Below are 15,765 nucleotides of genomic sequence, written 5' to 3'. Positions count from 1 at the left end.
TTTAAGTGTGTGGAAATCTCGCATACTGACATCTGTCACAAGTGCCACCCGATCACCTGACCACGTTCGAAGCCCGTGAGTTCCGCGGAGCGCGCCATCCTGCTCTATTACGACGTCTAATTACTACTGAGGTCGCTGATATGGAGTACCTGGCGGCAGGTTGCAGCACAGTGCACCTACTGTGAAAAACGTATGTTTGGAGGTGTCCGGATACTTTTGATCACATAGTGTATAATCAAGCAGTAAAAGTTTAACACACTAAGTCAACTCTTAAAGTTAGAACTGTGTATAAGAGTTTTTGAGGCAGCATAACTCACGGCGCGCAAATTACCCAGATTATATTCATCCAGTGGTTGTGAATGGAGACACTTGGCGGCTTCCAATAAACGTTACACATAATTACAAAACTTCACGAAACTTTTTCTCGCTGACACCCCCTGCAAAACGACGAAAGAAAAAAACATATCCTTAACCACGTTTTCGATGTTCATGCACTAAAACTTCAGCATCAGACGCGACGTTTTCATTTATTATTTATATGCTACTGGTTCTGTTAGCAACATGTTTCTCATACTTTATCCACATATACCAGCGAATGTACTTGCGAAATTATAGCATTGTATGGTATATAATTTACGAGTACGATACGATAAACATATAAATATGTGGAAAACTGACTTTCCCCTAGAACGGAGAGAAATTACTCAGACAATAAGCACCCAGTGAGAGCACACTTAGAGACGAGCAGCTTTTAAACATGAATAAAACGTTCTCCGTTTTCAAGCCGCGTCAATTCGAATAAGATCCTCGAGCTTTCCATGACCATCTCCGCCGTCGTCGTCAGGAGTTCACTGATTGGCTGTTGCTGATGTCATCATGCCTATATAAGCGAGAAACCGTAGCAGCCTCGCCAGTAGTGAACTCCTGACGACAATGGCGGAGATGGAAAGTTCGAGGATTTTATTCGAATAGACGCGGGATGAAAACCAAGAGCGTTTTGTTCGTGTATGCCATCGAGAAAGAATCCGAGGACACATAATCTTTAAACATAATTGCGAACATTTTTTTAAACTTATTCTCGATTACATGCTTAATGCAAATGTTTAACTTGTTATCTGATCTGTAAAGCAATCAGACGTTTGAAGCTGTTTTGTGCATGGGAGTTCGATTCCTTAACCAGTCTGAGGTTTACTGGTTTGATTAGAAGCCGCTTGTGTGACTTTAAGAGCTTCCGTGAATTACAGAGTTATGCGATCAGCTTGAAGACGCCTATAGATAGCACTGACTGCTTCGAGTGAATTAACGCCACTTGGGTGTAACTAAATTGATATTTTCTGTATCTGTGCTAGTTACGTGTCAATAAATCGTTTTTTTAGGTATATCATAATGTTGGAATGCATTATCTGATCCTAAATCCTACTACAAGCCGATGTCAATGAATATTCTGTAAATACTTGAGATGAGCGGCGCAATTCCAAGAGAAGAATAACCGCCGTTGTCTTTCTCTAACCCGGAACTCGTGTTTGGGCCGGCAAAAAGCTCCTTCTTGGATGCCGACTTGACAAATGAGCAAACGTACGACTTACACTCTTAGCTTCCACCAAAGAGAATGATGATGTGACGCACCTCAAAGAATTCCGAACACCCGAATGACCAATGCTATACACTGAAGAGCCAAAGAAACTGGTACACCTACCTAATATCGTATAGGGCTCCCGCGAGCACGCAGAAGTGCCGCAGCACGACGTGGAATGGAGTCCAATAATGTCTGAAGTACTGCTGCATGGAACTGATACCATGAATCCTGCAGGGTTGTCCATAAATCAATATAAGTGCGGGGGGGGGGGGGGGAGGGGGGCATGGAGATATCTTCTGAACAGTACGTTGCAAGGAATGCCAGATATGCTCAATAATGGTCATGTCCGCGGAGTTTGGTGGCCAGCTTAACTGTTTAAACTCAGACGAAAGTTCCTGGAGTCACTCTGTAACAATTCTGGACGTGTGGGGAGTCGCACTGTACTGCCGGACTTGCCCTAACCGTCGAAATGCACAATGGACATGAATGAATGCAGGTGACCAGACTGGATTCTTATGTACGTGTCACCAGTCAGAGTAGTATTTAGGCGTATCTGGGATTCCATCCGCGCGACCGCTACGGTCGCAGGTTCGAATCCTGCCTCGGACATAGATGTGTGTGATGTTCTTAGGTTAGTTAGGTTTAAGTAGTTCTAAGTTCTAGGGTACTGATGACCTCAGACGTTCAGTTCCATAGTGCTCAGAGCCATTTGAACCATTTTTGGGATTCCATATCTCTCCAACTACACACGCCTCACACCATTACAGAGCATCCACCAGCTTGAACAGTCCCCTGCTGACATGCACGGTCCATGGATTCATGAGGTTGTCTCCATTCTCGTGCACGTCCATCCGCTCTACACAATTTGAAACGAGACTTGTGCGACCAGGCAACATGTTTCCAGTCATCAACAGTCCAATGTCGGTGTTGACGGGCCCAGGCGAGGCGTAAAGCTTTGTGTCGAGCAGTCGTCAAGAATACACGAGTGGGCCTTCAGCTCAAAGCGCATATCTATGATATTTCGTCGAATGGGTCGCTCGCTGACACTTGTTGATGGCCCAGCATTGAAATATGTAGCAATCTGCGGAGGAGTTGCACTTGTGTCACGTTGAACGAATCTCTTCAGTCGTCGTTGGTCCCGTTCTTGCGGGATCTTTTCAGACCGCGGCGATGTCGGAGATTTGATATTTTACCGGTTTCCTGATATTCACGAATCACTCGTGAGATGGTCGTACGGGAAAATCCCCGCTTCGTTGCTACCTCGGGGATGCTGTGTCTCATCGCTCGTGCGCCGACTATAACACCATGCTTAAACTCACTTAAATCTTGATAATCTGTCATTGTAGCAGCAGTAACCGTTGCAACAACTGCGCCAGACATTTGTCTTACATAGCCGTTGCCGACCGCAACGCCTATTTATATATAGCTGTATTTGAATACACACGCCTACACCAGTTTCTATGGCGCTTCAATGTATTGGACACACAGCTTAGCGAGGATGAAATCGATCAAACATCAATACGTGCATATTGTAAAAATATGTGAGATGATGACAGCAGTGAGAAATGGGCTGGAGTTCTTTCAAGCAGCAATGGTAGTTCCACATTGTTATATTTTTGTCCGTTTGGTTTAACTATTTAATAACAGCGATATTGCAATGCCTGTGTTGTTCAGAAATACAGAGCAAAGTTCCTTCCGTCAAGCAGGCACTGCGACGACTGCAGCCGTTATGCAATACATGAAATGAATTCGCAGTTGCAAATATGGACAACCATCATGTGTATAATGGAATGACTACAATGGACCGGGACTTGAACCCGGATTTCCTGCTTAATCGTGAGCGGTCGTATTACCTTTAGGTTATACAAGTACGACTCGCGGCTGGACCAAAAGTTCCACATGTCGCCAGCCGTGGTCGTGATCCAGGGTGATGGGAGGGAGACCTCTCACCAAGACGGAAGTCCGGTCCGAGCCCCGGTACGACACACATTTTCCTTGTCGTCACTGATTAAACAGTTGTTGGTTGTCCATATTCTCAGCTGCGAATAAATTTCGTGCATTTAGTAACAGGGTCATTTTTGTGTGCTGCAAGAATCATAAGATCTGATTATCGTGGTCAACTATGGGAACAGATCCTACCGAATATTGGTCTCTCCACACTAATTATCTCGAGACTATGTGACATAATTTATTCCTAGTGCTTTGTAGAATTTTAGCAAAGAGTCTGCAGGTTTGTTATTGAGTGCGAATAGAAGTAAAAATTTACGTTCACTACTCAACGTATGGTCGAGTTGAGCAAGAAGTAAGAACCGTGCTTGCATTACCGACAGCCTTGTGGGAATGGCGTTCAAAGATTCTAGAGCTTCTCGAGATATGACCTCTCATTTCCCACCCCTGTTACACGCTGTTAACATAAAAATGTAAATGATGAAAGTATGGCAAATAATGCTTTGCAGCAAATGTATTGAGAATGAGAATGGAGCTATTCTTTGATGTTTCAGATGTTATTGAAACCTGACGTGGCAGCAAAAACTGAAAGAATTTTATCCAGTGTGACATATGCATGACGAGAACAATGAGTCAGCTAGGTATTCAGTTCAAAATGGTTCAAATGGCTCTAAGCACTATGGGACTTAACATCTATGGCCATCAGTCCCCTAGAACTTAGAACTACTTACACCTAACTAACCTAAGGACATCACACAACACCCAGCCATCACGAGGCAGAGAAAATCCCTGACCCCGCCGGGAATCGAACCCGGGAACCCGGGCGTGGGAAGCGAGAACGCTACCGCACGACCACGAGATGCGGGCCATATTCAGTTCAAAAAATGGCTCTGAGCACTATGGGACTTAACATCTGAGGTCACCAGTCCCATAGAACTTAGAACTACTTAAACCTAACTAACCTAAGTGCATCACACACATCCATGCCCGAAGCAGGATTCGAACCTGCGACCGTAGCAGTCGCGCGGTTCCGGACTGAGCGCCTAGAACCGCTCGGCAGGTATTCAGTGTTTAATAAAGTTTACTCCACTCTCAGATTCTCGTGTTATTAATCCGTAGCGTACACTTACTGAAAAAGAAGAAAAAAGTCCCTTTCTCTAGAATTAGTCTTTGTATTTTCGAAATAAATGGATCTTACTAGTCTTCCCTCCAGATTGCCATAATAAACAAGATACATCTCATACAATATATTGGGTAAACTTAAAAAAAGGGGAGATGGAAACAAGAAATAAATTTAAAAAAACTACAGATACAATGCGCAAACGTGAAGTTCGATTTTATAGTCCTACACGAAGGATGAACGACGCCAAAAAAATGAAACGTAACTCAACGTATTTGTCTCGAAACCAAAATAAAAGAATCCCCTGGTATAAACGTCAAGAAATATCTTGAGGAAGAGGTCATACAAACAAGATAAGCCTGAAACCGAAACTACTTCGGAGCTGCTATCGAGTCCTTTCGGGCTTTCAGAGACGCCAAACGGTCGGGTGAACGACGTGTCATATACAGAGAACTGATCAGAAATGTCTGGCACAATAAATAGATAAATAAATAAATAATAAAAGAGAACAATTCCAGAACTGATTGTAAGGTTATCGCGGTCCATCGATGGCTGATAACGAAATAAAAGTAAATAATAATTACAATTCCACTTGTCGTTATGCAACCTCAGCTAGATATTGGTAGCAACCATCCAACATTTCAGTGCGGAGTGCTTTCCACACCTTAACGGAAAACCAGCACGACAAATGTATCTCCAGGCGGTCGTTTCTCCCACTGAGCTGTTGACGGAAAAAAACCCCTCGCGGTGTGTGGACACCTGTTTCCTCACCGTGCTAGCTAATACGTAAACACTGTAGGGAGACGACTCCGTAGGGTGTAAATTACACCTTGGCTTGCAGTGTAAATTCCCGCAGCCTACCCTGTGTTGACACCGTCGCCCCTAAATATGAAAATATTGTCAGTGGCAGCACTCGGAAAGTAACATAATATACAATACGGCGGTGTGAAAGATGACATTTCACATCCTCGACCTTATAGGAATACTGGCTGAGGTGTGTTCTCAAATGGCACGCCTTCTTCAGCTTCGCAGGTGTCTAACTGCCGTCGCCAAGATCACATATTTTAACAGTATACAGGGTGCTCCCAAACCGTAAGGGTGAAAGTGGGTGTTCTGAGATCGACGGATGCTCGGAAAAGAGTCAATTAATATCCGTAAACCAGAGACACAGACAGACCGCGCACACCTCTGTCTCTTCTGCGTAAAGCTTTGAAGTCAATATCTAAGTCACGCGACGGAGAGCATAAAACCTAGTTTCTGTCACTATGCACTGTGTGAAATGTAACAGATGTTTACAATTTTTCTCACTTATAGCTGAAATTAAGCACTGCTTTTAACAATTCAGCGATTTATTGTATTAGTCTTATGCATGTAGTGGTACAGGTTACTTACTTCTCCGAAATTCTCAATCTTATTGCGATGATTCTCGTGTATATATTTCGCCAGTGGAAGGGCAACGGACACTTTGGGACCGAGCGAGGTGGCGCAGTGGTTAGACACTGGACTCGCATTCGGGAGGACGACGGTTCAATCCCGCGTCCGGCCATCCTGATTTAGGTTTTCCGTGATTTCCCTAAATCAGTCCAGGCAAATGCCGGGATGGTTCCTCTGAAAGGGCACGGCCGACTTCCTTCCCCATCCTTCCCTAATCCGATGAGACCGATGACCACGCAGTCTGGTCTCCTTCCCCAAACCAACCAACCAGCCAACCAACACTTTGGAACGTTGTATTGACAGTTAGTTTTCTTGTCACATCGACAGAATTAAAGTTTCCCGTTATTTTATACATTTGTTGTCCTGTTCAACAGTTAATCATTTCAAAAGAGCAGAAGAAAAAGTGAAGGTATTAGTTCGGCAGAAAGTGTTTAGTTTTCTGGTGACTCCTCAACAACACGTGTGGCTCTGAGCACTATGGTCATCAGTCCCCTAGAACTTAGAACTACTTAAACCTAACTAACCTAAGGACAGCACACAACACCCAGCCATCACGAGGCAGGGAAAATCCCTGACCCCGCCGGGAATCGAACCCGGGCGTGGGAAGCGAGAACGCCACCGCACGACCACGAGATGCGGGCCAACAACACGTGTGAAAAGCTTTATTACGCTTTTGTAGGAAATGACATCCGTTTTTATCCATAACGCTGATATTTTCGCAAAAGAAACGTTTATGTTTTGACATTTGCTTAATCCAGTTCAGATGCCGAAACATCAAGGTAAGAAGCGTAGTATATTATAAAACACAGATTGTAGTGACTCAGGCATTAGCATTATGTAGTCTCAAGATCTTCGACATACGTCGGGTCTTGGATCTGTGGACCAACGTATTTTAAAGGGATGGATACATAATGACACTTACAGTTCAATTCGTACTATTGACGTACAAATGAATATTCTCAAATAGAAGAAAACCATTCGCGTGTGCTAGGTAACAAAATCACTTTTTAATTACAGTCCGTAAATTCACCGATTTCGTCTGGAAATATGAGTTCGGGATTTTTTTCTGCTTCTAAAACAACTTTACCTGTTAAAATGAAGTATCACTTCCTTTACATGTCTTTAGGTGCAACCATACGCTGCACAAGATTTCAGCACTGTAATACAGAAATCTTTACTGAAAATACTGCCTTTAAGATAAATTCAGTAATATTCCAGACGTAGCCCACCAATAAACTGACGGAGATGTTGGTATCGGTATAATTACGTTATGATCGGTTTATATAAGTTACGGTTTACGACAATATCACACGTCCTCCGCCTACGACACAATGGAGAACGTTAATTTCGTGGCTTCAATGTAGCGCTATTCTGTTTTTTGTTATCTAATAGGCGGTCACTAGACCAGAACCGCTGCCGGATCATGTTCACTTGTCACGAACGAAAGAATAAATTACTGTCTCTTGTTCAGTGGCAGTAGTATCGACCGGACACAAACTGATAAGTTTGCCTTCATTTCTAAAAATTTTGTACGAATATATGGTGAGTTCTTCAAATACGAGCAACTGAATAGCCTACCTTATATTGAGACTATCCTTCATCGCTCTCTCTGCTGAAGTTATTTACCCGCAGCCAGCTCAGCACGCAAAAAGCACAATAGACAAGAAGAACTAAAGAGACTTTTTATTTAGACCAGGCAGAACAATGTCTTCAGTGAACCATCTAGTCGATACAACTGCTTGTAACCCGTTTATACTTAGTAATAAAATGAAAAGAAAGTCGTTGCGCCGGTGGCTGCGCCACTACCTCCGAAAACAAACCACAGTCGTCAATTATGTGCCCGTGTGGAAACTCCAGTGTTTACAGTTCGTGTTTGGTTTCTGGCGGTGGAGTTGTACATACGAGTTTGCTTTCGTAAGTTCTTCCGATAGTACAGCATACGGTTATGTTCTATTTTAAATCTGCAATGCTGTTTATATTCCAGCCAAACGTTTGGAAATGTTTTTATAGCTGAAACTGTAAAGTAATGGGAAACAAAGTAAATTAACTTTATTGGCGATACTGGTTTTAGGGGCATTAGGCCATAATCCTAGGTATAATTCTCCGCCTAACGTTGGAAGCCGAAACGCTAAACAGAGAATTATTCCTCGGACTATGGCCTAATGCCCAATAAATAAATAACGCTAGTAAGACAACTACCGCAAATCCTATGATTAAATTAAAGGAATGTTTTAGTCCACCCAATGGCAGTCATTGACGTAAAATGCTACCATCCAGACAATTTGTAGAGACTGTGGATCCTATGCCAACAAAATAGTGGTCGAATGCTTCCTTTAACCCAATATGGGAGCAGAATTAAAAAAAAAAAAGAAACTCTGACTTGTTTGTCATAGCGGCGCAACAGGAAACACTTCTTTCTCACTAGCTTCTTACCTAATACCTACACACTGCCAGAAACTTCGAACACAAAGGTATTTTAATCGTAAGCGATTGAAGAAAGAGATATCTACGTTTATAGCAATTGCATTTTTAGAAAGACCTTTTTAAAATGTTTTATAAACACACTCCTTGATATTTTAAAGTTGTAGGACTAAAATATAGGAAGTGAAAGGTTATGTACATCTTCTACAGAATCCAGACTTCTGTTGTAAGAGTCGAAGGACATGAAAGCGTAGGAGTTGTCGAGAAGGGAGCGAGACAAGCTTATAGTCTACCGTTCGTATTCTCCAACAAGCTACGAACTGAGCAGGCAGTAAAAGAAACCAAGAAGAAGCTAAATAAAGTTCAGTGAGAAAAAATGAAGACGTTGAGTTTTGTCGATAACTTCTGATTCGGTCAGAGACAACGAAAGACATGGAACATAAGGTGAAGGGAACGGGTAATGTCTTGAAAACAGGTTACCGGATAACCTTCAACAAAATTAAAACAGGACTATTCGAATATTGTCGAATCAGGCTATACTGAGGGATATGGTTTGGAAAAGGGGATACTAAAACCTGTAGATGATTTTTGCTATTTGGGCAGTAAGGTAACTAACGATTGAAAAAATGAAGAAGAGAGAAAATGCAGGCTTGAAACACCAAGAGAATGTTTTCTAGAAAAGGCAAATAAGTTAACATGTAACATAAATGTATTAGGGAGTCTTGTCTGAAGATGTGTGTCACGAATGTAGTCTTATACATAACTGTAATGTGGATGTAAAGAGTATAGAGAAGATGTAAGTGCAGTATTTTGAAGTGTAGTGCTAAAGACTGATACTGAGGTTCACATGGCTAGATAGCATGATTAATGAGGAGGTACAGAATCGAATTTGGAGAAATAGAAATTTACGGTTCACCTCGAATAAAAGAAGGGATAGGTCGATAGGACATATTCTGAGTCATCAAGAAATAGTTAAGTGCGTAACTGGCGGAAGTGCAGATTGCAAAAATTTTGGAGGGAAACCGATACTTCACTGTTACAGCTGGATATAGGGTGCAGTATTCTGCGGGGAGGACGATTCTTGGCAGTGTAGGCTTGTGATGAGAGGTGCATGAGACCAGTCTTGGGACAAAAGGCAGCAACAACACACGTTGGGCTGCCGCGTGTGCTGCACTTGCCATTGCGGGCGACTGATTCCTCGGCGTTGTGAATCAATGTAATACACCGAGGTGACAAAAAAAGTCATGGGATACTTCCTAATATCTTGTAGAACTCCTTTTTCTCGGCAGCACCCCGACGTGACACGAACTCAACAAGTCGCTGGAAGTCGCCTGCAGGAATATTGAGTCACGCTGCCTCTATAGCCGTTGTAACTGCCTCTCACGTGAAAGGCAAATTGTTACAATTTTACTGAGATCTAATGATTCATGAGAGGAGTCATTATTTCACCCTGAACCGAGGTATAGTATGGAGATCTGCGTTGAAAATTTTCTTTAAGAGACAAAAAGTTACCTCGATGAACTGCTGTTATTATTATTATTTACTTAATTACTGCTTTGTTTTTATTATTATTATTATTATTATTATTACTGATTCAAGGAATTAGTTCTTTAGTATTCAGTCTCTCCAAGGAGAGAGTTTAGGTCTTTTAAATGAATAAACAACCAAACAGACCTCACTAGACGACGTTTATGTTCAGGGGACTGCGCGTGGTAGACTAGAGATCTGCTGGCGCACGCTGACTGTAAGCTGTACTCGATGTGTCCGCCGGTCTTCGAACTGCGTGCTGAATCAGCAGGAATCTTAGTCTACATTAACTACAATTCTCCTTTCTATGGAAGCCTGTCCGTCGATTTGGATTTTTTTTTTTTAAGTCTTTAAATTAATGACCGTATAGAGTTTGCAGGTTCGAGCTTCCACAGGCCAAAGGAATGTATCGTAGGCATGCACAAATATTTGAAAATCTTAAACCATAAGATGGAGAATAATTTACGCAATGCACACCTTGTTTATGCTGACGAGAAATTGGCTTATTGTCTTATTATTCACGCACAAAATCAGAAAATGCAATTCAATTAAAGATGGCAGTGTTGCAACAATGCCTTCTCTCTTAAGCCGTAATGCATTCGTCCATACTCATTAAGATCAGAAGCTAGACTGTATCTTTTCACAATAGTTAACCCTGAACCAAAAGTATCTTAGTTCAAGGAATAAAGAGAGCGTCAGCGATAATGTTGCTTTCTCACAGTCAGTTGCGCGCGAGTACGCTTCAAGTAATATCTTGTTAGGTGTATGTTAATGAAAGCTCGATGGGACTGAAGTCACGTGACCTCGAATCGTGTAGGTGGGTGTATGCCCCGCTCGGATCCTACCATTAGCACTTACCAACGGACACCCGCGTCGGTAGTTTGCTGCCGTGGCACATTATCGCCACGTATTGTCGCACTCCTCTTAACTGATTCGTTTACCGTACACCCCACGTTGATTTCTGCGGTTATATCAAGCAGTGTTGCTTGTCTAGTAGCACTAACATCTCTGGGCAGACGGCACTGCTCTCGGTCGTTAAGCGAAGGCCGTCGGACACTGCGTCGTCTGTGGTGAGAGGTAATGTCTGAAATTTGCTACTGCCGCTTCGGCCTTGACTCTGTGGATCTCGGAATACTGAACTGCATAACGATTTCCGAAATGGAATGTCTCATGCGTATGGCTCCAACTATCATTTCGCGTCCAGAGTCTGTTAATTTCCGTCACCTGAGTATAAATGACACTTCCGCCACTGCTCTGCCCTTTAACACCTCGTGTGGGCGGTCCTACCGCCGTCTGTGTATGCGCCCATCGCTATGCCACGGCTCTGCAGCACGGCCACCCTTCCTGGTCGAGTCTGTCGGCGCCTCCTTTGCCGGGCAGGCAGACAGCTGAGCGCGCCCGCGACCCTTGACATTTGTGCACAACAGGTGGTGCGCAGCCGTCGCTGCCCTCGCCTGTATAATCCTGTGTCGCCCACTGCTTCTGCCGACTTCGTACCACCTAATGCGATTTCTGGCGCTCCCGTTCAAAGCTGCGACGCACTCGCTTCCACTTTCCGCCTGTACCTTGACTACCCTTTGTTCTTACGGTTTTCGAAAAGTACTCGCTATGGTGCAAAGCTACTTCTGTCCGAGTTCAGTTCTACAAAGAAGTCTCCACACGGTTCGTAGTTGTACCTCGCAGCACGTAGCCATTACCAGAGAGCAAATGGAGTCTGTCAAAGCGGAGGTGGTTCCTATAGTGGGTGACGCGTGTTACTGACATAAATGATCCGTGGTCGGAATTGAACAAAGTACTTGGGAATATTTCGTAAGACGACTCCACCTTTCCGTGAAACAACGCCTCCAGCATTCATCTCGTGAAAGGGGCGAAAGGTGAATCCTGTTCGTAAAAGAGGTTCTCACAAAGTTTTAATTGTCATCACCAAAGTCTTGAAATTTTCTCGGCGTTAGTAGTACTCCATGAAGTTTCGGGATTGCAGCCCGCTGATGTCCACTTATTGCCACATTTCAGCTGACAACGATTCGGGCATCTTCAGGTGAGTATTTCGCACTGGAGGTTGCTAGTTCACATCACTAACATTAAACCAAAAAATGGCAAAAGCGACCTCTGTTGAGATTCGCGCCGTCTTGGAATATTGCTTCATCTGTGGAACGTGGGCACATGCGTTATTGTCACACTGCACGTGCGCTCTCTCTCAATGCGGGTTCGCGGAGATAAAATTCAGATGTCAAATTAATAACCTTAACTGTCTTTTGACGTGCCCTTAGTCATAAAATGCTTTCTTACTGAAGATATTTAATAAATTACCGGGTCCCATGCCTTCTCCAGTTGAAAGCCACCATTACCGTCAATAAGAACTTAGGCGTGTTTTAACCAATTCCTTAAAAACTCCTTCTCGTCGAGACCAATATTTCCTTGCGAAAATAATCCACGGAATGTCCTGTGCAGATAAAGTGGTCAGCTATTGTTGACTTACTGGGCTGCGAAAGCCGAGTGTGGTGATCATGTTCTACGTACTTACCACGCACTGTGCGCTTTGTCTGGCCATTATAAGCTTTGTCACACTAGCAAAGTATTCTGTAGATTTCATCCCTCCACAACCCTAGACCGTCATTTGCCGTACCGAGAAGAGTACAAGTCTTTGTAGATGGGCAGAAGGTTACTTTGACGTGGTGTTTCCTTAAAATGGTGTCTAAGTTCGACGAAATATTGCTGGCACATGGGAGGAACGCCAGGGGCATGAACCGCCCCTTCTCCTCCTGATCCTGTGGGTGGTCACGTTTATTCCTCCTTAAAGCTGCACTCATGTGATGTGGAGAGTATCCATTATCTTTGAACATTTATTTAATATTTTCAGTAAGGAAGCATTTTATGACTAATGACTGGTCTAACGACAGTAAATTTTATTAATTCGACATCTGAATTTTAGCTCTGACATCCCGTATTCCGAAGAGAGAGAACATGTAGTGTCATATTGCAAGGGCCTGCTCGCTGTAGGTGGAGCAATATTCGAAGAACGTGCGAAACTCTCTCGGCACATGTCGCTCGCGTGGTGGCTGCCTATGTGCATGCGTCTTCGCGCCAGTTTTTGGTATAAAGTTAGCGAGGTAAACTAGCGACCTCCGGCCGTACGTTGGGTCTGGACCCCTCCACCATCCTCCACACCTATAAATCCCTCATCCGCCCTATCCTTTGTTACGCCCATCCGGCCTGGATCTCCGCCTCCCCCCCCCCCCCCTACCTTTTATAAATCCCTCCAAATCCTTGAACGCCATGCTCTCCGTCTCGCCTATTGCATCCGTCTCCCCTCCCCCACGCAGATCCTGTATGATCTCATCCCCTTCCCCCACCTCCTCCTTTTCCTTGAAAGGATACAGATCCTGTACACCTCCCGCAAACTCGATCCTCCTCATCCGCTTGTCTCACCCATCCTCTCTCACCCCCGCCCGCTGCCGCGCCTGTATTCGCACGTCCCACCCGGTCTCCATCTCTCCACCCTCCTCACCCTCTCCCAAGGTGGCTTCCGCCAGCTCCCCCTCCCTGATGATGTCCTCCTCCCCTCCATCTACCCCTCCTATCAACTTTGATCCTCCCCCCCACTTCCTGTGTCCTTTCCTTTAGGCACCCTCCCTCCCATCTCTTTTCTTTTCCCCCATCCCCTCCCTCCTTCCCTTTTCCCCCGGGCTTCCCCTCCCCCTTCCTCCCTTCCCCCTATCACCCCTGCCCATGGCATCTGCTCTCCCCTCTCCCTCTCCCACCCCCCCTCCTCCTCTCTTGGCAGGTCCCCGGACTCGTACACGGTTAGTGAACATTCGCGCGCCGGAGATCAACACCTCGTGTTCTGTGTGTCCCGTCGTTTTGTGCTTAAGTGATTCAGTGTTATTCGTTTTGTGCACCTACGTTCACGTGTGACAATTTTCGTCTCTGTCTGTGTCCAAGTGTCTGAACAATTTTATCTTGGACTCTACGCCCGTGAACGGCACCTTGTATTTTAAAAAGTGTTTGTCTCCGTTTATATGTCCACCATATTTTTTCTCTAAATGTCTTCACAATCTTGGCATTTGCTGATGATGTTGTGATCCTTGGCGACACTCTAGAGCAAGTACGCAGGGATACTTCCCGATTCCTCCACAATGCAGAGAAAATTGGGCTGGTGGTGAACGAGGAAAAAACTAAATATCTTGTTGTATCACGCCGCCGAGATCTCCCTCCTTCCATTGATGTCGACAGGCATACCTTCGAACGAGTTGAAGAGTTCAAGTACCTGGGCTCCATACTAACAAATAGAAGTGAAGTAACGAAAGAAGTACAGCAACGTATAACAAATGCTAATCGCATGTTCTTTAGCCTGAACAATCTTTTCAGATCTCGGCTGATATCGCAGAAGAACAAGATCCACCTATACACGACACTGGTGAGACCAGTACTTTTATACGGCTGTGAAACTTGGGCAACATCAGCAACAGCAGAAGAAGCAATATGTGCATTTGAAAGGAAGGTACTTCGGAAGATATATGGACCCATCTACAATGCCATGGAAGGTAAATGGGAACGAAGAAAAAAAGAAGATTTATACCAGCGGTATGGAAAGCCACACATTGGACGAATATTGGCGCAGAAGAGACTCCAATGGTTTGGCCACATCCTACGGGCAGACGGATCCCTTCCAAACAGAGTCCTCCACTCTCAACCCACAGGAAAACGCCCTAGAGGACGCCCAAGAACTCGATGGAAGGATAGGATAACAACGATCCTGAAAGAAGTGGAACCAGCAGCCGTGGAGGAGGACGCCAACGACCGGATGAGATGGACTGCCATCTGCAACAGCTCCCTCCTCTCGTGTAATTGACAGACACTGCGTGTGTGTTTTTTTTTTGTTTTTTTTGTTTCTGTAATGTATCCCTCTTGCCTTTTAAACCTTTGATTGAATGCCCTGTTTATTTTTTCGTTTTTTCTTTAAGCTGTAATGTACATATGTAACTTTTACTACTGTATAGAGTACTTTTGTAAGTCTTTTTGTCTTTACTTTTCCTTTTGTTCTTCTTGCTGTAGGCCTTAAAGGCCCGATAAGGCAATAAATGATGATGATGATGATGATGATGAAATGTCTTCATTTGTATATTTGTGTTTCTCTGCAGCCAAAGAGCGTCGTCGTATGCTGCTGCAGGCCTGCCTGTAATACAGGTTTCAAAATAACATTAAAGAAAAAAAAAACTAGCGACCTCCAGTCGAGTTCGCGATGCCGACGAGCGAGGACGATGCGCGCGCGGCCGGGGCAGCCGGCTCGGACGCGCCGGAGCCGGCCGCTGGTCGGTCGGTTGGGCCTGGCCCGCCGGACGCTCCAGCGGCCGCTCCACACAGGACGGATCCCAGGTTGACGACCCAGGCTACGGCACCGGTTCATGGCAGGATAGAACGTCAAGAACGACGATCGACAGGCGCTATTCGACCGCAGAAGACTGCACACCACACGACGAAACCGTATTCGGACGTCGGCCATACATCACATCACGATGGACGCAGCAATGAAGACGACCGCCAGGACTACGCCAGAAGACTCGATATTTGTCGGGAGGAGGACAAAGAAACGCTGAAGGACATACAACGCCTTATCCGCTATTCACGGGAAACGCAAGAGCAGGATAACGACACCTGTCTGGCATCTCCATCTACGGACTCAGATGTCGAATGACAGGGCTCCCACCAAACGGTCGACGAAGCGGAGATGGAGCGGCCT

The sequence above is a fragment of the Schistocerca americana genome, chromosome 7, assembly GCF_021461395.2.
Source record: "Schistocerca americana isolate TAMUIC-IGC-003095 chromosome 7, iqSchAmer2.1, whole genome shotgun sequence".
NCBI classification, from domain to species: domain Eukaryota; kingdom Metazoa; phylum Arthropoda; class Insecta; order Orthoptera; family Acrididae; genus Schistocerca; species Schistocerca americana.
The sequence above is the reverse complement of the archived record's forward strand: the minus strand, read 5'-3'. Positions refer to the sequence as shown.